Consider the following 25,205-nt stretch of genomic DNA (forward strand, 5'->3'; position numbering starts at 1 on the left):
CCTGTAGAGGAATTTCCCATTGTTGGTGGGAGGTGTCTCTGTCTCAGTCTTGATCTGCCCTACGCTGCCATTGGCTGAGATGTATAATCCTCTTGACATCATCTTTGGTTATCAACATCAGTTTTCCTTTTGCTGAGATGTCTTTGGGGTACCACTACAGTGTGGGAACTGAGGGTCTATTGTCACTTTCTGCTGCCATAATTTTTTATCACCATATCTAACACCCCTTTGGGCTACCAGTTACCAAAAAACTTCAGTTTCTTGAGGACCCCTTTTCAGGTCTGTCGAGATATAGAACCATCATCAAGATCTGCATGCCTGAGATATTACAAGCCTTGATGCCATTGTGTGGGGTAAAAAGGAGGATACACTTCCACTCTATCCTTGGGTCCCTAAGAATAAAGGAGGCTTGTACATCTTTCTGACTCTTTTTGACCCACAGGACTTAGGAATGTGGAAGAGGTAGAGAAATGGGGGTGGACAGTGTCCCAGTTCCTTACTCTGAGTCTCTAAGTTCTCTTCTTCTCACTTAATTTTTTTTCTTCCTTTCCAGGGAGAGTTTGCATGGAAGGCAGAAAAAAACTTTCTTAATGATTTTCCTTGAGAATCTTCGATTGTTATATGTGCAATGCAACTTTATTATTATTATTCACTTAAAGCAAAGGATTTGGCATCTTTTTTCTCTTATACTTCTTTGACACTTTAAATAGAGCAAAGTCTGCCTCATGTCCCCCAGCCCATCTGAAAGTGGTTCAGGGGGTTAATGTACATGTGGAAAAAACATACCAGTTTATACTTCCCATTGCCTATTAAATTTGGACTTATATTTAATTCCTTCCTCTTTTTAGCTTCTATATCCAGGATCCAAGACCTGTCTTTTCTTTAAAATACACTTCCTTATTTGTTCCTTCCTTTCAACTCTGACAGCTATTGCCCTAGTGAAGACCCTATCAAATACCAGGATTACTGAAATGGCCTCTCAGCAGACCTCAGTGACTAAAGTCTCTTGCAATTTGAATCTATCTTTTGTATTGTTGCTAGAATAGTTTTCTTTAAACACCACTTTTATCATTTCACTCCTCTATTAAAAAATCTACAGTGCTTACCCACTGGGTCAAGTTCAAAATATTTTACTTGACTTCTGGGTCAATTGTAACAGGGATTATCTTTATCTATAAAATCTTGTCTTTCCTAGTTTCAGCAAGAACTTTTCAAGTTGGTTTCCTTATTCTCCTTTATTAGTCATCCTAATTTTTATCTTTTGACTAATGCTACATCTCTTTCCAGTCATGTCCGCTCCCTTTTATTTCATTTCCCCAATTTTAACCATCTTTTAAGGCCCAGTCCAAGCCCCACCATTTTCTTTATGTCTCTTCCCCAACTGGAAACAATTCACACTGCTCTCTCTTGCTGTGGTTCCCAAACTTTCCTGAAAATTAGAATCACCTGGAGGTGGGAATGCCTTTAAAAAATTCCCATGCCCAGGTTACACCCCATACCAAATAAATCAGAGTGCCTAGGGGTGGGGGCCAGCCATCAGTGTATTTTAGATCCCCAGGTGATTCCAATGTGCAGTGCAGTTTGGGGAACCACTGCTTTTGGTTTGCTGTAATGTATGTCAGCTGTAACTTGACTTTGTACTTGGCTGTATTTGGTCTAATATTGGTCTCCATTTGTTGTTTTTATTGTTATTATCTGTTACTCATGTAGAATAAAATATGCCGATGGAAAGCAAACACGTTTTATACTGATGAGAGATTTTGTTGGTATTCCACCAAGATCTTCTTTTATATCTTTCACTAATTGGTTCACCCCTCCTGCAGCCTCGGCATGGCTTTAATTCCAATGGCCAGCACCTGTAAGCCTTCTTTGCCAGGCCAACCTCAGCCTCCTTATCTCATGAGTAATGTGCTTGGGAATATGAAAGCCCAACTCCTTTGCTTTATTTGGATAAATGTCAAGAGTTTCCTGCAGGATTAAGTTGAGGGTACCCTCCATGGGACTTAGTCTGAAACACATCCTTGCCTGGCTTCTCACTGTTCTGCTTTCCCTTCTCACTTACTGATTTCTCTGGGGAGCACCTTCTTAATAAATCATTTGCTCATGAATCTTCATCTCAGAGTCTGCCTCTTGGGAACCTAACCTAAGATAGTTATCTTTCGTTCAAAGCAGAGCGCTGAGCACATATAAAATTCAATGAAGATTTATTAGAACAGGGATTCTTGATATATGAAATAGAAACACAATTTAATAAAACCTTAGTTGAAGGTACTGAAATATAATATATTCAGGGGTTCTCTATAGAGTTATATATACTTTCTTAAATGTAATTTTAAAAATCTTAGACATATTGAAATCTCACTTGAGATAGGAAATATGGGCTAGGTAAAATTTTATTAACAATATTTATAAAGATACCTGAGGAAGAGTTTGGGACCAAGCTGTGTAGTATCAAGGCAACTGCATGTTATTATTTTATCAAGGAACAGGAGACCATGCATTTAATTGCATATGACAAATGTTGAGAGGAACTTTGTCTTCTCAACTTGTGCCGGAGAATTTGCATTTCTAACAAGATCCCAAGTTGGCTTTGTGACATTGGAGTCAGAGGAGAAGGGTCAGGCCAGACACCTGTGCACCACCAGTTTCACTAGCTTAGGCTAGGTAAAGTTTTATGATTTTTTCGAATCATGGAGATGATCAGACATTGATGGAATCTACCCGAGATATTCAGAGGCAAGAAAGCAGTAGTCAACCAATCACATTTGGAGCAGTGATTAGAAGAATAAAATTGCATCCTGTTCATGTTCAGCTGAATGTTCAGTGGATAGTTAATTACACTTAAACTATCAGCTCACTCAGAACACAGTTCTAGGCCAGTGAAGCAGACTTTTAACATCTTGAATTTTTAATTTTTTTTCCTTTCTTATCTCTTCTCAGGGTTAGTGGTAGTGATTTAGCATCTCTCTTTCCTTCTTTTTCTCTTCCTGGGGTCCATAGTAGGGAATAGAGAATTCAGTTTATCCAACTGTTTAATAAGGTATGTGGTTATATAAATCATTACTTGAATTATATATACATATATGTATATAATCATATGAATTTTACAAGGTATGTAGAACTTGAGCTTTTTTTTTCTTATTTTCACAATTATTTATCACTTGTTATGAGGAAGTTTTAGGAACTAGCTTATAAAGACAACACATGAGCCTAATGTTCTGATATGATTTCCCCATTTTCACTACCTGTTCTTACCATGTGTTCTGGAAAAGCTATTTGTACACATTTCTCTGTGTATGCAGATTTCTCAGCTAATGGTTTTGCTCTGTTTTCATAGAACACATTATGCATGATTGCAAAAATGTCTTTCACATAGGCACAATTTACTGTTTTTGTTTACTTGCCCTTCTGGGTTGCATCACAGTTAGCAACTGATGAGGCCCTCTTCCTGTCAAAAAGTAAACCGCTACCATTTTAGGCTGTTTGATGTAAAACAACTTCCACTAGATGGCGCGATTGGAACGCAAACCAATATGTCTTTGGTTGCTATGTCTCTGTAAAACCCTCAGTTTGAAATCTATTGTAGCTTGGCATTTTGGCTTGCGAATCATGTCTGCTCCCTGCTAAACTAAATGGATTGGGATGATTTGATATTTCGCGGTAAGAGACCATGCATTCCTAGAGGCCCTTAGAGGACACTAGGCAAAACAATGAGGAAGGCTTTTTTTGTCCAGTCTTCATCTAGACCACTCCTTTGCTGGTATTTTTGGTTCCCTTATGCTACTCGCCTGATATCTACAAACAGTCCCGAAGTTACATCGTCTTTAGACCCTGGCTGCTGCCCCAGTCTAATGAATACTTCACCCAGTCTTGTCTCAGCTGACTGAGGGGTGTGATGGATTTATTAGGTTAAGAACTGTTAACAACTAATTGTTTCACGGTTTGTCTAGTGGTTCTCAAAAGTGCAGTCACTGGACTAGTAGCATCACCTGGGAATTTGTGAGGAATGCAAATTCTCAGGCCCAAAGCCAGATCCGCTTAACTGGAAACTCGGAGGTGGCGAGCAGCAATCTGGATTTTCACAAGCCCTCCAGGTGATTCTACTGCACGTTGAACTTGGGAACTGGCATATGAGATCCTTTCTGGTAATACAACTCTTACCCCATTTGGGCTAACTTGTTTCCTGAAAGTCCTTAAAGCCAAACTTTGAAGGCAGAAAGGCAGAGGAAAATGAGGTGAGAATGTGTTCCACTTGATCTGTGGAGAGTACTGGTTCTCCCCTCCCTTCAGGGTCTGCCTGTCACCACAACTGCCCCCCCCACCCCAGCCCCCATCACCACAGAGGGGAATATTTAAGCTTGTGTCTAGTATGTAAATGAAGTGGAGGGTATGGTTGTCATTCATACTTTTTGGAGAAAGAAGTGTGAGATGTCCAGGAAGGCCACCAGATGGCAGCCTTGTTCCTGTGGTGTCTCTGCATTTCTGAAAGGCTGTTTCTGTCTCTTTACTGTAGTCAAAGAAAGGCGGTCCAATGGCAGCGGTCGTTTATTGGGGAGGCTGTTTGTGTCTTCCTCTACTGCAACATGAGTCGAGAGAGAGAGAGAGAGAGAGAGAGAGAGAGAGAGAGAGAGAGAGAGAGAGAGAGAGAGTTAGTTAGTTTAGTGGGTCAGAGAGCCATCATATAAGACTGCTTCCACAATTGTTCCCATTTCACTGAATAAACATGGGGATGCTAGGGGGATTCAAGGAGCCTCTGAGTCTGGGGCTCAATCAATCAAGCATAGTGGGCTCAAATCAAGCATAATGGGCTCAAACAGATAGCTCTGTTTTCAGACCTTTAATGAATGCTGAGTACCTGACTTACAAATCACCTGAGGAGCTTTCAAATCTGATGCCCTGGCTGCACCTTGGGCCAATACCATCAAAACCTCAGGGATAGCGCCAGGCATCAGTACAGTTTTAAACCTTACCAGGTGATTCTACATATGTATCTAGGACTGGGAACCACCGTATTAAAGAGGTTGAGATTAAATTTGTGGCAAAGTTAGTTCAACGGAGAAATCTTGGTGATTACCTCATACTCCAGTATAAATTTCAACAGTGGAGTTTGTTGTCTTGGTCAGTTTTGATATTCAAAAAAGAGATTCTCTTATACAGAAAAAGCATCACTCCCCTTCTCCAACCTCTCTTTTCCCCCTTCCTCTTTCTCTCTCTTCCTCCCTTTCTTCCTCTGTCCCTCCCTCTCCCTCTCTTTTTTTTCCTTCCTCTTTCCTTCCCTTCTTTCTTCTTTCCTTCCACTTCTTTCTTTCTTTCTTTCTTTCTTTCTTTCTTTCTTTCTTTCTTTCTTTCTTTCTTTCTCTTTCTTTCTTGATGTAAAGACTGAAAATCCAAAATTGTGGCCACAAATTGGGGCTACTTAAAAGGAAAATATTGACCAAAAACATATAATCAATGTTATGAGTTAAATATTATAAACCACAAAAACGCCTTTCTTTTCTGCCATTGGCCACGTTTGTAGGTGCCCTCAGGCTACAATTTCTATTTAAAAATTTTTTTTCAACGTTTTTATTTTATTTTTGGGACAGAGAGAGACAGAGCATGAACGGGGGAGGGGCAGAGAGAGAGGGAGACACAGAATCGGAAACAGGTTCCAGGCTCTGAGCCATCAGCCCAGAGCCCGACGCGGGGCTCGAACTCCCGGACCGCGAGATCGTGACCTGGCTGAAGTCGGACGCTTAACCGACTGCGCCACCCAGGCGCCCCTACAATTTCTATTTTAAAGAATATGATAGTAAAAAAAAAAAAAAATACATCAGGCTTGAAAAAAGGCCACTGTTTTTCATCTCATTACTTCGTCCTGAATAGACAGAATGAAAACATTCTGTAATAATTGGTTGAAAAATTCTGTAGAACTACTTGCTGGAGTTGGAAATTATTCTGTAATACCAAACTCCTTTTGTATGAATCATGTGAGTTTCATGAAACCATATATGTGAATACTTTCTTCCCTACTTAATCTGGAAAATTCTACATATTTCCATGCAAAATTCTTAATAATAGGTCATGAAATCTGGAAGTATATGTAGTTGTGGCATGTGAAATATGAGATATGGTTCAACTTAATACAAATGAGGCTTAGCTTCATTCTTTATAACTAAAAGCCATCTCCAGAAATCCCAGTGTTATTGATACATTATTAATCTTCTAGACTATCCTTTTCTGAAATGTACGTGTTACTAGAAGAAATAATTTCTTAGGTCCTTACTTGGCAAAAGTTTATCAAGTCATTCTCTGTAAGTGGAGATTAGGTGAAAAAATTGGGAGACTTGGGAAAAGGGAGCCAATGAATACAGAACAGAATGGAACAAAAGAAAAGTAAATTAAATAATGAGGACTAGAGGGAGTTTTATTTTCCATTTTGACTTAATGATAGGTTAGGGTCAAAACTTCAGAAATTTGGAAGTAGCTCATTTGTGGAATTGATGCTCTGACTTTTTTCAGGTGACTTTTTCCAAATTATACTTCATTCATTTGCGGGTGCTTTCAGAGAACAAAAGGACCATAGACTTTATAGTAAGGTGTCTTGCATTCCAGACAGGTTTTCTAGATTCTACAGACTTCTCACATTACTATAGATATGTCCAAGGCAGTTTGACCTATTCATAACATAAGCAGTCTCCTGCTTTTGAACCAACATTAGTTAGGAAGCGGTGAACTTTTGAAGTCATGGTTTATATTCAATTTATGTTTAAAATTAACACACATGAACTCCCTGACTCATGTGTAAGCCCTTCTGTCTGTGAGGGATCAGCTAAAGCTTGAGAGATCTACTTGGTAATGAACCTAATTTGTCCTTTAATTGGTAAACCTCTATTCCTATGGCATTATAAAAATTTTTGGCATCAATACCTGTCTGTCTAAAGACATACACATATTCAATTAGTGGGATCATTTGTTTCAATAGCTGCTTTTATTTTCTGTTGTTGATATGTTATAATAGTTAAACACTTACATTCATCTCATCCTATTAAAGGGACTCCATCAGGGAGCAGGGAGGTAACATGTTCGGTGACAGCAGGCTTAGTCACCCTGCTGTGAGAACGAGATGAATAATGTTTTTTAATCTTACATCTATTGACTTTCTCCTTTTAAAACGTATACACCATTGCTGAAAGACGCCATGGCAAACTATATTTTGTTAACAGTTTATCTTTTTCATATCTTCATTATTAAATCAAATGGTACATTTACTTACATGGTTCTACATAAAATGAAGTTGCTGCATGACATTTCTTATTGTTTATAATTCCCATTTTGAAAGATCTAGTCACGCATTCTTGAAATTCTACAAACGCTTTCAGTCTTCATACTAGTAGTTTTCATTTTTCTTTCTTGGCTCTTTGGCTGCCAAATCCTCTCCCGTTTTAAACATTATCTTGCTTATGTTATGCGATTTACCTGCTATTTGTCAAAACAGTTTTTAGAATGACATTTTCTAGTTTCCCATTAGAGTGCAGCATGAAGAAAAATTGGATATAAAAGATCATATTGGTGAATATTTTCATTAGACAAAACCATTTTGTGAAAATTCAAAATTCTAATAAAAACAATTTGAGAAAATCAATTATTTATGAATTTAAGAAGAGCCAATATTATCCTAAGACTTTTTTGGAAGCATGGTATTTCCTTCAAAAAGACTATAGCCAAGATGTAATTTCTTTTATATCCAAACCAATTTCTTGTAGATCTTGTTCTTGTGGATCATTAATTGTATGGGTCATGCAAGTCAGAATTTTTCCATTCTAGGATTATTCAACAATTATTCTTGAATCTGGTGTAGTGTTTGATAATCTGTAGTGTCATAAGAACATTCTTACTAAGTAGCAACTTACTCAAGTAATTAATTTACTCTCACTGTTACTCTGGTAGGAAAAGAATATTTGGCCACCTTGGTTATAAATCCCTTAAATACTAATAAATGACTCGTTGATTCAGATAGACATTTCCCCCACTTTAAAATCTCTGAAATTGGGATGTTTCTTGTAGTCAGAGATATTGTGCAATTATAATTGGCAGTGTTTTATTCTTTCTTAGTGACATAGAATAATTGTGCATCATAGAATCAATGGCACCATAGATTTAAATGACATATAACCAAATTAAATTTGGAATTAACAGTGATTTAACAGCTTCATATTTCCAAGGAGATTTAAAAACAGTTTTTGTTGTTATGATTAATTGTGCAGTCAAGATTCTTATACCATTTTTATATACCAAAAGCCCAAAATATCCTGAGTGTGAGGAAGCAGAGAACAATATATAGTGGAAATTCATCATAGTTTAGAACCAATCTAGGCATAGTGCTGAGGATATTGACCACTTCCAGGTCTCACCTGATTTGTTTTGAACATGGTTTTCAAGTTAATTGCTCATAGTTGAATTTTTATTTTCTTATATACGCATTAGGTTGTAATTTGGTGTTCTGTCCTGGAGACCCTTTTATAAAAATCATAACACATTAAAATTGATTACGAAAATAAATAGGGAACTCTTTCATATATAGGTAGGCTTTTACAGGTATGTACTCGGCATTAAAAACTATTTGGTAAGCAATTTGGGGCTAGTTAACAAGGCTAAAGTGGTGACAGAAACATGATAATCCCATGGTCTGTGTATGTGTGTGTTTATATGTATATTTGTATATTTGTGCATGCATATATATTTATATATTTATGACATTAGAAGTTGGGGGGGGGGGTTCTGCAAAGGTAGACTGCCTGAAGCCTTGGCAGATAAAATCTAGACAGAAGTCTTCCTTTGCGGGTAAATTTCTGTGTAGCATGCATAGGCATTCATCATTGTTCCAAAAACCTTAAAACTGCTTTTGAGATAAGGATCATCTCTTCTTAGAGGTTTTTTTTTTTCTTTTTCTTTCTTTCTTTTTTTTTTTTTTTTCTTGCAGGTAGAGTGTTTATTAGGTGCCTGTGAAAATCTTTTATGATAAATTCTGGAGAAGGAGCATTTCTAGCATGACTTCTGTGCTCCCTTCCTCATCATTTCCAGTGAGAAATTTAACTATATATTTTCTTTTTTTTTAATGTTTACTTATTTATTTTTGAGAGAGAGAGAGAGAGAGAGAGAGAGAGCGAGCAAGCACACACAAGCAGGGGAGGGGCAGAGAGAGGCAGATACAGTCAGAGCAGGCTCCAGGCTCTGCACTGTCCGCGCAGAGCCTGATGCAGGCCTGAACCCATGACCTGTGAGATCATGACCTGAGCTGAAGTGGGATGCTTAACCGACTGCACCGCCCAGGCACCCCAGCTCTAATTTTTTTTTCTAATGTCTGTTAGCTCCTATGTGCAGCTTTTATGTGCAGTCCATGGTAGTGCAATTGATTGATTCATTTGTTTAATAATACTGAATGTGTCCTATGTGTCAGGAGCTCTTTTTGGCCCTGAAAATAAAGCAGAGAACAAAAGAGATAAGAATCCCTGTCTTTATAGAATTGACCTTGTAGTAAAGTGAGGTCAATCCTAAATTTCATAAGTTTGTGTATAATATGTTAGAGCATTGTAAGTGCTATGCAGAAAATTTAACAGAATAAGGGGGGTGGGAGATATTTGTTGAGAAAGGTTCCAGTTGTAAATGGGGTGAGTGGGATAGAGTTTATTGAGAGAGTCACCTTTGGGCAAAGATATGAACACAGAAAGGGGGTAAGATGGGGGTTCCAGGACAAGAGTAATAGCGAGTGTGGTACAAAAGCTGAGGCAGGAGAGCACTGCTAGTGCTCTGAGACGAGAGGGAGGAGTGAGGGAAGTGAGGGAGGACAAATTTTCCCTGGACATTGGCTTTTACTCTGAGGGAAATGCGGGAGTCACTGTAGGGTTTTAGCTGAAGAAAGGCATGATCCGTTATCCTTTCAAAAGTATCACTCTGGCTGATCATATGAGATTTTACTGTCACTTTAGCAGTCTTACTTATGATGATAAAAGTTGCATAAATGGGGAACCTGAGTGGCTGAGTCAGTTGAGGGTATGATTCTTGATTTCAGCTCAGGTCATGATCTCACAGTTCGTGGGATCAAGCCCCGCATTGAGCTCTGCATTGGCAGTGTGAGGGCTGCTTGGGATTCTGTCTCTCTTCTCTGTCTGCCTCTTCCCCACTTGCATATTCTGTCTCAAAATAAATAAATAAAAACTTAAAAAAAGAAGTTGCATAAGTGGAGAGGTCATAAGTTAGGTCAGCATTATTGAGTGAAGCACATACAAAACATTGCATGGTGAAATGTTCTAGTCTCTGGGACACAAAATATTCCTACCCACCAACAGCCATCCTGATTCAGGAACTATATTAAGGCCTTTAAGAAGAATGGTGTAAATTCCATTTTTATTGCAGCCTCACACATTGTGTCTGTGTGCACTCACTGACATGCACGGTCTGCCTCTTTGCAGATTGACCCTGGATATAGGAAGCCAAGGTCCCATATGCCCAGTGGCATAATGTGTCAAGGCTGAGTCTCCATAGTCCATATATTGTTGGTAAATGACTCAACAAAATGATTCAACCCCTATATTGCATCTTCTTCTCAGTGCTGGGAATATAAGAATAAGTAATGAATGCCTTCTTCCTCACTGAGCTCATGACCTGGGGAAGATGTCAGTGTTGTATGTTGGGATTTTTGCTGTTTTTTTACTAGACAATAAAAAGAAATATAATTAGGGGTACCTGGGTGGCTCAGTCGGTCAAGTGTCTGACTTCGGCTCAGGTCATGATCTCACGGTTCGTGGGTTCAGGCCCCGCATCGGGCTCTGTGCTGACAGCTCAGATCCCGGAGCCTGCTTAAGATTCTGTGTCTCCCTCTTTCTCTGCCCCTCCCCTGCTCATGCTCTGTCTCTCTCTGTCTCTCAAAAATGAATAAATGTTTAAAAAAATTAAAAAAAAAGAAATATAATTAATTCTGTTCCATTCAGTTTTCTTCTGTCAGACTATTTTCTCTTGGCTTTTTTTTTTTATTTTTAAAAATCTTTTAAAAATATTTTTTAATAAGGTACTTCATTTAAGACAGTATACAAGGGGCGCCTGGGTGGCGCAGTCGGTTAAGCGTCCGACTTCAGCCAGGTCACGATCTCGCGGTCCGTGAGTTCGAGCCCCGCGTCGGGCTCTGGGCTGATGGCTCAGAGCCTGGAGCCTGTTTCCGATTCTGTGTCTCCCTCTCTCTCTGCCCCTCCCCCGTCCATGCTCTGTCTCTCTCTGTCCCAAAAATAAATAAACGTTGAAAAAAAAAAAAAAAAGACAGTATACAAATAGAATTTTCCTACAGAATCTCAGGAAATATCTTCTGCTGTCTTCTCATAAATGTGCTTAGTCTATCTAAATGGTTAAGTATTTAAATATGTAAGTGGTAAGGTTGAATTACTTAACATTTATGTGGCCCCTTCTATCCAATGGGGAGACTGTGCAGACTAAACTTGATATTCTTCATTATGCTTCCGTGAAATCAAATCTATGTTTTGTCTTTGAATAATTTAAAAATTTTTAAGTTTATTTATTTATTTTCAGAGAGGGGGGCAGAAAGAGAGGGAGAGAGGGAATCCCAAGCAGACTCTGTGCTGTCAGTGCAGAGCCTGACACAGGGCTCGATCCCAAGAAACCTGAGCCGAAACCAAGAGTTGGAAGCTTAACTGACTGAGCCACCCAGGCACTCCTCTCACATAACTTACTTAGTTTTTATAGAGAACACTGAGAAGTCAGTTTGTTTCCTAAATATAAATGTGAGAAAAAATTAAGATTATTTGGTAAAATATGGGGAAACTGTTGTCAAGTAATTAATCTTGCTATGAGTTGATTTCTTAGCCATGTTACTCTGTTTGGTTCTGCCTAGGGTAACACAATATTTTTGCCACCTGGTAACCATTTAGTGGCTTGCTGTCTGTCAAATTGGAATCATTAATCTAAGATCCACAAAATACACTGACCTCATCAAGAACCATCAGCCACATTAATCACATGGTGAGCAGTAATTAATACCCTTGCTACACATCTCCGCAGATGCCAAGTGGTAACTGTGCCCAGAGACAGAGACATTTGGTGGGTGGTCTGAAGGTGGCATTCTTTTAGGATGAATTGAGACACAATGGTAGGAAACTTGCTGCCCTACTGATGAATGAGAGAATCATATTCCTTATTTGTCAGCCTCAAGCATGCCCACTGGTTGTACAGATTCCCTTGATGGCCCTGTATGAAGCTGATTATCTTTACTCTGTGCTATTGCAGTATCTTTGACATATTCCCTTAATGCACTTATCATAGAGGTTTTTTAGTAGGTATTTCCCTCTTTCCTATTAATGTGTGAGCAGCCAGAAGGTTGAATATATGTTGTATTTATATTTCTAATTCTGGACTAGCACAGTTCCTGGTACTTGTTACTATACTATTATGTATCTGCTAAAGGAATGATTGAATATGCACGCAAATATGCATATATACAAACTCTGATAAAAGCATGTACTTCTCAGGTATAGACCGACTGGTGTCATACTCATATCCTAGCAGTATGTTGAACACAGAGAAGATGCTCAGTAAGCAAAAAATGCTCGTTGAACGTATGCACTTCTTGACAAAGACTTCAGTAGGATGCCTCTCCCCTGGTAATAATGTTGAGACTGTGCATATTGGTAAATGGGGTCAGCTTCCAAGTGAATTTTTAGAAGACTTCTTTATTCAAAGTAAAAGTATCTTATAGAAGGTTAGAAAGTATAAATAACAGCAACAGCAACACCAAGCCTGGAGGGATATTTACTGTAAGTGAAAATATTTATGTAATTTTACCTAAAGAGAAGAACCAGAAAAAGTCCCAGATGTGTTTTCAGAATTCTCTGAGGACTTCTTGGGGGAAAAAAAGGAAATATGAAGGATCCAAAATTTAACCTCCCCTTCTAAAACAGTTAAAAACCACCCACACACACCCAGAAACAGACAAAGGCACAGACACACGTATGCATACACACACACCTAACTCTAGAAAGTTTATTATGCTACTGTCTCATTTTTACTGGAGCTAATAAGGATATTAAAGTAAAATAAAACATATCTTCTTACTTCCAGCTAAAACAATGATAAAAAATATAATTTTTTATGTTGAAGGATTTATGTGGCTTATATTACATAGGCAGTTTTTGCCAGTGGAACTAGGCCAATTATACATTACTTATTAATGAATATATGAATTTCTTTAAAAAATTTTTTTTAATATTTATTTATTTTTGGGAGACAGAGAGACAGAGTGCAAGCAGGGGACGGGCAGAGAGAGAGAGAGAGAGAGATACAGAATCTGAAAAAGGCTCCAGGTCCGAGCTGTCAGCACAGAGCCCGATGCAGGGCTCAAACCCACAAAGCTCAGGATCTTGACCTGTGTTGAATTGGACGCTTAACTGACTGAGCCACACAGGCACCCCAAGAATATATGAATTTCTTAAAAAAATCTAATAGAGTTTCCTCTTTTGTCTTCAGAGTGTACCATGTAAAAGGAAACTTTGAAATTACCTTGTGATTTTTTACTGAGCTTTATTTTTAATAGAAAAAGTATTTGGCACATATCGGCATATCTGGGGCCAGGTGAGTAGTGACCAATGAAGAAAATACCTCTAATTTACCCTACCAATTTAAAGCACTCCAAAGATTCTAAACAAAAATGACGGGTAACCGTGGTGAAAAGCTGAATGAGGCAGACTTAGGCATTCAGGACTTGTCTTTCTAATTTAGTGGCTTGTGCCTTTCTGACCTGCTGCTTTACTCACTTGATATTCTTATCAATTATTCATTTGTTTGGTTTCAGCCTGGCCCTCAATCTGATCATTCCATTGTGTAGTCAGCTGGGCTGGTGTCTCTGCAGAGCTCATGGCCCCCTCTTCCTTTTCTGATGCATGCAGGCCTGCTGCTTCAAACACTACCGAAGGGCAAACCCTACCCTTCCCATACTTCTCACTTCGTTGGTTTCAATTTTGGGTGGAAGAACTCATCTGAAATAATTAAATTTAATAATTTCATTTCAGAATTAAAATGTATGTGTTCAAGAGAGGATGTTTCTTATAGTAAATCATTTCATCAATTTAAAAATAGTTCTTCAAGGGGCGCCTGGCTGGCTCAGTTGGTTTAGTGTCTGACTTTGGCTCAGGTCATGATCTCGCGGTTCATAGGTTCGAGCCCCAAGTTGGGCTCTGTGCTGATAGCTCAGAGTCTGGGGCCTGCTTCAGATTCTGTGTTTCCCTCTCTCTCTCTCTGCCCCTCCCCTACTCTCTCTCTCTCTCTCTCAAAAATATATACATATTAAATTTTTTTAAAAAAATAATTCTTTATTGCTATCCATTTTACCACCTTTCACTTGCTGAGCTGTTTGTAGGCACTGAGGGTTGCTGCCTCTGGCTTACTGTAACACAAAATACCCAGGATATGGACCGATTTTACTTCTTCACCATCTTTAAAGAGTTTTTTTGAAAGGGCGAAAGTAACAACACTTTAATTCATGTAATCAAAATATGGAAAGCAGTTATTTCTGTGACTGTGTCAGGTGCCTAAACATTTTCATGTGAGAAAACCTCTATCGTCTGTAATTGCCTTAAGAAAACATGCTGAAGACACTTAGCATACCCTTTTACTAAACAGAAGTAACTTAATAGTTCCTACTTTGAGAGGATGCTTTATCACAGCATACATATCTAAGATATTTACCGTGGATACATCATAAAGAAAATTAAAAATGGTCAGACCCGCAGTTTATTTTCCAGGTATTCTGATAGATATAGTCTGGGCAAATACAGTTTCTTCAGTCATGTTTTAACCTCGTGCCATTCATTTTACTGGATTGAAACCTATCAATTTGAAATGTATTGGCACAATTGCATGAAATGAGGTTTGGAGGATATTTGAGGAATGAAAGTTGAAATTCAGTGGGGAAAATTGAGAGGATTATATTGAGTAAAGCCTAGTAAATGGTAGCATTTGAACTAAGCTAATAGACAATGGAACAAGAAAGCTATAAGTTTGACAAATTACTGTATAAAAGGTGGTAAAAAAGCTGAGTTATCAGAATTGGGCACTATGTGGGTTTGCTGAGGAAAAATGAGTACATTTGTGTATGGTTTTCCTACTATTTCTTTCCTTTTTTAATGTTTTATTTTTGAGCGAGAGACAGAATGCAAGTGGGGGAGGGGCAGAGAGAGGGGAGACACAGAATCTGAAGCAGACTCCAGGCTCCGAGCTGTCAGCATAGAGCCCAACATGAGGCTCGAACCCACAGACTATGAGATCATGACCTGAGCCAAAGTCGGACGTTTAACCGACTGAGCCACCCAGGCGCCCTGGTTTTCCTACTATTTCTATATGTGTGAAGGCCATACAGTGTTTTCATAGCTGATTCTGTATGTTATAGGTACACGATTAAAGAAAACTCTACTGGCATCAATGCACAAATGAAAAAAACAGTTCATCAGATGAAAAGATAAGCACTGCTAGCCACAGAATTGAGAATTTGTATATGAACAAAGTCATATCTGAAATGAATTGTCTGTTTAAAACAGTAAGCAAAATAACTTATTCAGATACCTTTTAATCAACGTTGCTAAGGCCTTGGCCTCAAACTTCAAGTCAGAGAGGAGTGAGATACGGTAACATGATAGCATGATGTTATGGCATGTTGTAGACTGACAAACATGTACTTATACTGTAACAGTGAGAAAAACACTGCATGGATACAGGACTTCTTGAAAAGGTATTCATTCTTAGAATAAAACTTCTGAAGGCCAGGATTGTGTCTCATAGGTCTTGTTTAATAACAGAGTAAACCACATAAAGTAGACTGGTGAAAGAATTAAAGAAGAACAAATACTGAAGATTTTTCTGCAAATACCGCAGCATTTTAAGTCAGCTGCAGCTTTTGCAAAATAAGCATGAGCATTTCACTCTTGTCCCATCGTAGTTATGGAAGGGAGGGATTTTGAAAGGAATATAGGGAAAGGTGACAGAACGAGGGTGTGTGTGTATGTGTGTATGCGTGCATGTGTGCGTGTTGAGGAGGCTGAAATGGGGAAGGGGCATGGAGTAGAAGGTACTCCCAGAGTTACTTCCCCTCACTGCTATTCTTTGTGTCTGGACTCTTCGGACAGGCTAAATAATGTCTAACTTGCCAAAAGAGAGAGAACAGAAGAAACCGGAGGTCAAGAAAATCCCCAAAAGGAAAATACAGATTCCAAAGTGTGATTGTCCAGCAAACTATACATCTAGGCTGGACAGTATAGCTACTAGTGGTCAGAGAGTTCAAGAAAATGTTGCCAGTCGTGGCGTGGAGCCAAGCAGCATCTTGAGACAAGAGAGCTGTTTCTTGGAGCATTGAAACCACAGTCCATACAAGTATCTGCAGACGGCATCAGCAGAGGAATCTAGGAGACAGACATATCCTAGAGTGAGTAAGGAGTAGGTGAAACTGTCCTGTTGGCCCAGGTAACTACTCTGTACCAAGTGCAAAGTGTAATGTATAAATGACAAGTTTGGTTTTCGTGAGTGATCACGAAGGTTCTCCCATACAGCAGTGCACAGCAACGTGTGAACATGACAGTGAAGAGGAATGGAGATAGATGAACATAAGAGGACAGTGGTAATAACAGTTGAGTCTGGAGGCCTTGTACATTAGAAGCTGGATTTATATGACTGCAGAGGAATTTTGCAGCTCGTTACATTTAGAGCTTCTACCTATATCAGAAGACCTCCTTGATAAAAGTAAGAAAGATAAAAACAGAACTAGTACTGGCCCTAAGACTTTGAAGAGAGACCGTTGATGAAAAGAGACTCCCACCTGGTAAGTGTTATCATTAAGTATGTATGTGTTTATATCAGTCATTTTAGAAAAGCACCGCCTTTATTGTCTCTTATAGCATTTTTCTTCCAAAGTTTATTTTTTAATTATAATTTAAATGTTATGGTCCATGTCTCTCAAAAAAATAAAACGTTAAAAAAATTTTTAGGGGCGCCTGGGTGGCTCAGTGGGTTAAGCATCCGACTTTGGCTCAGGTTATGATCTCATGGCTTATGAGTTCAAGCCCCGTGTCGGGCTCTGTGCTGACAGCTCAGACCCTGGACCCTCTTCAGATTCTGTGTCTTTCTCTCTCTCTCTCTGCCCCTCCCTTGCTCACACTCTGTCTCTCTCTGTCTCTCAAAAATAAATAAAAACATTAAAAAAATTAAAAAAAAATTTTAAATGTTATGGTCCAAATATGAAAACTATGTTCAAAAACTCCATTAATTTATAAGGGAAAAAATCTGAATCTGAATGAAAACAAACTGATCACATCATCAGTTGTCTACTTCATTCATTTATTCATCCACCCATCTGTCCATCTATTTATCCAGCCAGAAAATACTTATTGAAAATATATGGTGTCCCTAGAGTACAGGTGTTAACAAAATATTCTGCCTGCCCTGAGTTTACAAGTCTACAGATAAGAAAACCAACATTTATTGAATGCAGAATGATCAGTGTGTCAAGAAGAGCCTGCATAAGGTGCTATTGGAAATGATGAAGGTCTCCTGAGTTTGCATACTGATACCCAAAATAGATGAAATCATTTTTCTCAGACCTGACATTCTGGGCATAAAAGTGCAGGTGTGCACTGGTGGTTACATACCATCAAGGCTCTACGTTCCTTCTATCTTGTTGCTTTGCTATTACCAGTGTGTTGCTGTATCCATCCACATGGTCCACTGTGGTTCCCACATCCTCACTCCAGCCGGCAGGAAAGGGGAAGTGAGAAGTTGAAGGCACTGAAGATTCTCTTCAGATCACAGCTTACAAGATGCACTTATCATTTGGGCTCATATATCATTGGTCAGAAATTAGTTTTATGGCCATATCTAACTGAAAGGTATGTGCAAATGGAAATACATTCTTTCTTGTGGTGGCTATGCCTTCAGCATATAATGGATTAAGGAGAAGAAGGTAACTAGCAGTCTCTGCCAGAGGATCAATTTCGGTATGTGAGTTACCAGAAGACTCTTCCTGCATGAGTTGGAGTTTGCTAAGCCAACAGCATGGAGAGTGGTGTTCTGGGACAAGTATGTTAAGTCAGTGTGGATCTAGACCTCAGCAAATCATCTTCCAGTGTGCCATTCATTTGCATACTTCCTACCCTTCAGAGGTCTGAATAAGGACCAACCTTGGTTGGGATAAAACGATCTCAAGGAGAGACTTTTTTTTTTTTTTGGTAATGTGATATTACTTTTATGCTAAAGGAGCAAAATTATTGAAAAATACATGCTTATTGTTTTTTACCCCCTCATCCTTTAAGGGGAATTCTTTGTTATCATTGCTAGGTTCCTGGTCTGTACTGAGTAGGCTACTGGATAGAAATGCAGCATAGAAAGAATTCTGCTCACATAAGAAAATGCTTTTTCTGGAGTTTAATAATGGAACAGAAAGCTGGGGGTGCCTTTGGATACACAGGGATAGAAAAGTTAGGGGATTGATTGCTTCAATTCATGGGAGTTAAGAGAAAAATCTATCCAAAAAAAGATTATAGAAAAAAATTTATTTGTATTAAGTGTTGTATTCTTGGGTTGTTTTTTTTTTCCTGCCTCTTCAAGAATATATTATTCTTGGGTACTTTGGGTCATCTGATTTATTTTTTTATTTTTTTTTATATTTATACAGCACTGTACTGAGATAAGATTTGAGGCTGGACTAAGAAGACGCCATTTTATTTGAAGGACTTAGGATATTTTTCTGCCCAATTATTTTTGAACTTTTAAAGATCAACAAATTGAATAGATAGCCACTCATATAATGACATCTTGGGTTCTAGAGAATAAAATTCACCAAACTCTCTCCCCTTCCCAGTTTCTTAGAATTTATCTTTTGAAAGATTAAGCAATGACTGACAGTTCTCCAAAAATGTACCTGTTCTTCCTCTGTGGAGTGACTTATTCAGTCTCTAACATTTTAGTGTACATTGATTTACATTTCAGTTGTCTGATAACTGCAGAAACTAGGGCCTGGGGACACAGGTGAGAAAACTCCCAGCTGAGGGAAGGTATTTGAAGTGGGAATAGAGTAAAAGTGTAGAAGTGGGCAGAGGAGGGAATCAAAGACAGATTTCATCTATTTGCTTTTTTGCCTAAGGCTGAGTTAGCCACCAAAATTTAAAAATGCAAATAAAAAAGTTACGTTTCTCAAGGAAAGCCTCCTTTATAAAAGTAAAAGGCAATATTTCAGGCTGGAAAGACTGTGTTTTTTTTTTTTTTTTTTTTTCCCCATGTAGTATTACTTGTTAAGGCAAAGTTTTCTCTGGAATAAATGAAAGACATTTACTATATTTTCTCTAGGTACACTTCTAAGCCTTTCAACAATATGAGAAAAGCTAGAAAGGAATCTTCCTTTCATGAAAACCTATTTTTGTAGGATGGCTTTAAAAATTCATCATATTTGTCAAAATATGACAATTATTTATCAAACTTGATAGACTTCAGGGCTGTTTCCTGGTCTTATTTCATTTACTTTCTGTAAGCAATCCCTCTCCTTCTTTTGACAAATGAAGGCAAACAGCATTTATAGACTGGCATATTTTTCCCAGCGCCATCATCATTGGACTTAATGATTGCCAGTGATGATGTTTTTTTCTTCATTTTTAGCCCTAATTCCACAATATAAATGGAACACAAAAGCAGGTTTATGTGGCAAGCCCCATTTGAGGGATAAGTATAGTTCAAAGCCCTAGGGAGATGTCTTGTTTATAAAGCTCTTCCTTCCATTAACACTACTTGACCTTCAGGGTGGTCTCACAGAGCCCTCATGTGCCACAGATAACAGGCCTCAGGATGACTAAGACTGTATGTGTCACAAATCCTCGATAGCAGAAAACCCAAATTATCTTGTCACCATTTCACACAAATGAAATAGAAGCCCAAGATAAGGACAATGGCTGTTTTCCACAAGATGGCAGTGGTCTTTGTGCAAGGAATTGAAGCATAGCAATTCACTGGGTCTGATACCAACTGTGACAAAATTTTGCCCTTGTGAATTTAATGCCTGTGAAAACCATGTCATGGTTGTTTTCTCTGCCATGGGCTGAGTTCTGAAGAACAATTAGCTCTATTTTCATTGGAGAGAAAAAATGCTGCATATATAATATAATGTCTTATATAATGTCTTTCTCTAAGGAGCCAAAAGTATTTTGCAGCTGTTATTTAATTAACCTCACACTATGCCTCTGAGGCAGGAAAAAGGAATTACTGTATATCCTATTTATCACAGTGAATTTAAATAATTCACTGATATCTTTCATAGGGGGAAATGGTGGCACAGGGAATAAAACATTTGTTGAGTTCTGGTGCATAGCCCTAATCATTAAACCAAGATGATTTCTGTAGAGGGTGATGTTTATAAATTTAGAGAAGAGATTCTATTTAGTCCATGTTAAAAAACAAATTCTTCACAAATGCAGATTCCAAAACAGTGATTTTCCCATTTTAATTTGAGCTCTTAAGTACTTGAGCTTGTGAATTTATTGCTTAAGAATAGTGGGGAGCTTTCAAAACACAAAATCTGAGGTCTGTCCCAGATAGTCTGCTTTCATACATCTAGGAACGGGCTTAGGAATTTGCATACATTAAATATAACCCAGGTGATTCTGAGACCTGTGGTCCTGCCCACACTTTGAGATACTGCTCTACAAGCCTCGAGTAATATACTGGTGCGAAAGAGAAATGGACCCAATTTTCTGAAATTAAAAGGATGTAATTTCTTTAGAGAAAGATATTCTGTATTACTTAAGAACTTGAAACATAGCGCTTTCCCTCAATTTGGAAGGGTAAATCCGTAAGTGCAATTATTATGCTTTATTCATAAGTTTTATTTAAAAATCAGTTAACAAAATTTTAAGCATAATTATTTTTAAATTGTACTGTCAGATGAATAACTGTAATGTTTTTAAAAAACTTTAACACATGATTTATCTTTTTCTTGAATTCAGTGGTCACTTTTTGTTTTTAAGTTTATTTATTTTGAGAGGGGAGTAGAGAGAATCCAAAGGGATTTGAGGGAGAGAGAGAATCCAAAGCAGGCTCTATGTCCGTGCAGAGCCCAATGTGGGGCTCGAACTCATGAACCATGAGATCATGACCTGAGCCGAAAATCAAGAGTCAGATGCTTAACTGACTGAGCCACCAAGGTGGCCCTCAGTGGTCACTTTTGCATAGACTTTAGGTAGCTGGATTCTGGTTTATCTAGAATCTTATACTCCTAGGACTAAGGGGACCCTAAAGATATTCAGGTGACAGGTGTATATAAAAGTTAACCCGAAGCATGAATCTGTTCTCCTTCTGAGATAGAAATCAACCAAGTCTAAAACTTGGTCTTACCTGCTTCTTCAATTGGACACATACAAGCTCTCGTAATTGATAAAATGGTAAACTTGACTGAATCATTGAGTTAACAGATGCCACATTCTGAGTAGGTATGAGTCTATGGTACAGGATGTTTAAGGGAGATGGTAAGAGACTGCATGAAGGTGGCTGTGTGACTGTCGTAACCCCTCCATGGCATTTAGGGTACAGGAGGGTCAAGGGTTGGATTGTGAAGTGAAGGAGAACTTTCACAGAGGGCTATTTGGTGTGCTGTGACTCTTGAATCTTTCCACAGAGAAATGGTGTGTTTCTGCCTTTTGTCAAGTCAAGAGAAAGTGTGATTTAAGGAGAAGGCAGAGACTTAATTTGGACTTCTGGTGATTTGGTGAACATAATGATGGATGTATAATTACTACCTGGAAAATCTTATGGCAAGAGAAGGGCTGTCAGACTTCTTTGACAGCCAGATTGCTCTCAGAATAGCTGCATTCTTATGTCATCATATTCTTGCCAGTCCTTGGCGGTGTCTAGATGCCTAATGTTTACCAGTTTATTAAATGTAAGCTGATATCTTATTTTTTGTTTTAATTTGCATTTCTCTGATAGCCAGTGAACCTGAGCATCTCACTAAATGCTTGTTACATTTTGATATTTAAAAAAATACATTGTTTATTCATAGTCTCTGCCCATTTTTCCACTGGGCTGTTATTTTTTTCCTATTGATTTACGTAAGTTCTGGGTAGAATCTACCGTATGTCTATGTATATAGCATATCCTCATGTAATTCTTTGATGCTTTCAGAAGTTTCAAATATATTCTCCCATTCTGTCAATTGTTTATTAACTTTGTGTTATCCTTCACTGAATAGAAATCCTTAATTTGGTTGCAGTGAAACTCATCTCCTTCCCTTTGTTTAGTCTTTATAATTTTTTTAAGCAGTCCTAGCTAGCTTAGGATACAAAAAATGTTTACCCGTGTTTTTCCCATTGGTTGCTAATTAATTACTTGTTATATATGTTTATATTTATGCAGAGATATGAAAATTATTTCTATTCTGCTCAAGTTTAGAAAATAATCAAGATGACGTATAATAAAATAATTATATAAAAAGCCTACTCCTATAAAAATGGATACATTCAAAGTGTCAACAACAGGAGAGACAATTTAAAACTATATAGTTAGTATTTCTCAAGGTGTGGACTGTGGGCCCTTGCATCATAGTCATCTTGGATATTCATTGGAAAGGCAGATTTGAGGCCCTTATCCCAGACCTGCATAATCAGAATCTCTTGATGTGGGCCCAGAAATGTTTATTCTTAATATAACTTTTGTGATATTTTGAATGTATACTTAGAACTGTTTAATACCACTAGTGTAAAAGCGCTAAGTTTGAGCTTTAAATTATGATTTGAGTTTTTGGCTGCACTGATCATGAGGAAAACATTATAGGATATAAATTCTAATTGTGTGATGAAAATAAATGCATAAATTCTTTGTGAGAAATAAGCCTTTTTCCGGTTCAAAATCCTGAAAGTATATATCCCTATCCATGCTGACTCTTCATGAATCCTTTTAAAGAGGAGGCTGAGTGATACAAAGACAATCTTTTTAAAAAGTTTTTTTTAAGTTTATTTACTTTGAGAGAGAGAGAGAAAATGTGCACATACAAGTTGGGGAGAGGCAGAGAGAGGGAGAGAGAGAATCCCAAGCAGGCTCCATGCTGTCAGCACAGAGGCTGATGTGGGTCTATGAACAGTGAGACCATGACCTGAGCCAAAATCAAGAGTCAGATGCTTAATCTACTGAGCCACCCAGGCACCCTAAAAATTAAAAAAAAAAAAAAGTAGTAATGGTTTTTATGTGGTCTTTGGTTTATTTAATCTTCAACAGAAACTAAGAGTAAAACATTAAAGTAACTGCATGAATGTATTTTCCCAGCTGAGTTTGAATTTGTTTTTTATACTTTATCAAGATTAATAATGACTAGTTCAAACAATTCTGCATTGTAAGGAGTATTCTTGAGGAGGGGGAGGGCAAGATAAAGACAGAATCATCACAGGGCTTCCTGGTTCAAAAAAATTTTTTTATCAAAATGTGGTATTAATAAGAACATTGGGAAAGTATCAAAATGTTTAGGTAACACTGGCCTAGGTTATTATGTAATGAGAGGAGTATGGGAAAAGCTACTTGTAGTCTGCTACACTGCTGGAGACTGAATTGTTCAAAAATTCCTGAAGTGTTCTTTCTTTCTACTCCAAAGCTTTCAATTGCTGATCAATAGATGAAAAAGCCCCAGGAGCCCATGGTATTGGTTTTGTTGTTAGATATCCTACTTAAGGACTCGCTTTTATGATAATGTGTCACAGTTACTATAATTTGATTGAAAAACACTTAGCACTAGTTCAGTATACCTAGAGTCATAGAATTTTTGGTTAGAAAAAAAAAACTTACAAGTTATCTGGCTCAATTCCTCGTTTTATATGAGAAAACTGAGAAGACAAAGAAGCTTAGATCTTTCCTTTATTGGCAAAGCTGAGTCTAGAATTCAGCACTACTAAACCAAAATACAAGAGAAAATTGAGAACAGAGCTTTCTTCTGGAGAATATTGGATTCAGGACAACACTGAGGTAGATTTTCTTCATGTCTGCCAACTTCCAGAGAAGGGCAGAGGGGATTAGGTGAGCACTTCAGAATACATGAAGTGTTTAATTGTGAGATAATTTTAGATTCACATACAGTTGTAAAAAATAATATAGAGAGATAGCATGTGCTCTTTACCTAGTTTCCCCCAATGATAGCATCTTGTGTGACTATAGTACAATATCACGTCCAGGATATTGACATTGATGCAGTCAAAATACAGAACATTTCCATAAGGATCTTTCATGTCGCTGGTAGATGCATATGTTAATAATTTTTTTACCTAATATCTATTTATTACACTATGTGCAAGATCAGATAAAATTTCTATTTCTTCCATGTTAAGTCCAGGAACATTCTCTATTACCATTCAGATGAAATGAGCTTCACGAAGAATCTTCTTTTCTTCTTTTCTAAGAGAGAACAAACTCAGTCCTTCCTGTCCTTCACCTGTAAGGGTTGGGGGGTGGGGGCTAGATGGCAGAGAGTCCTATTTGGGAAAAGCAGTTAATGACTCCACGATGATTGTAACCTTCTCGTAATTTCTTTGAAAATGTTTCCAAATCAAGACCAAAAGAAAAAAAAGAATAAAAAATAAAAGTGAAATATTGAGTTACCTTAAATTAACAAAAGTACTATAAGACTAAAGCCATTCATAAACAGTATCCATATTAAATTCTGAAACTTTGGTTTATATGTGGATGTTAAATAAACATTTAAGAAAAATGTATTTAAGATGAATAATCTTAAGAATGTGATAAGAAAATATGGGGATTTGGGTTTGATCAACGGGATTTTCGTTAAAATTCTTGCGGAGGCTTGACATCAATAATTACTGTATAGGGAGTAAGCAGCAGGCATGAAGTTTCAGTTAATCAAGATGAATAAGCTCTAGAAATCTGCTATACAGCATTGTATCTATAGTCAACAATAATATATTGCACATTTAAAGTTTGTTAGGAAGATAGATCTCATATTAAGTGTTTTTACTATAATAAAAAATTGTTCTTTACATCTGTAGCAAGCAACCTCAGTACAGAAAGTAAATGAGCGTTTAAAAAATAAAGTGGAAATATCAAGGCAAATCTTGCTGATAAAATATAAGGAAAAAATCTTTATTAGAAAAATCTGGAAAATAATATTTCTGGGTGACAAAAAATGAATTGGATCAAGATTT

Source organism: Leopardus geoffroyi, chromosome C1 (assembly GCF_018350155.1).
Source record: "Leopardus geoffroyi isolate Oge1 chromosome C1, O.geoffroyi_Oge1_pat1.0, whole genome shotgun sequence".
In the NCBI taxonomy this organism is placed as follows: domain Eukaryota; kingdom Metazoa; phylum Chordata; class Mammalia; order Carnivora; family Felidae; genus Leopardus; species Leopardus geoffroyi.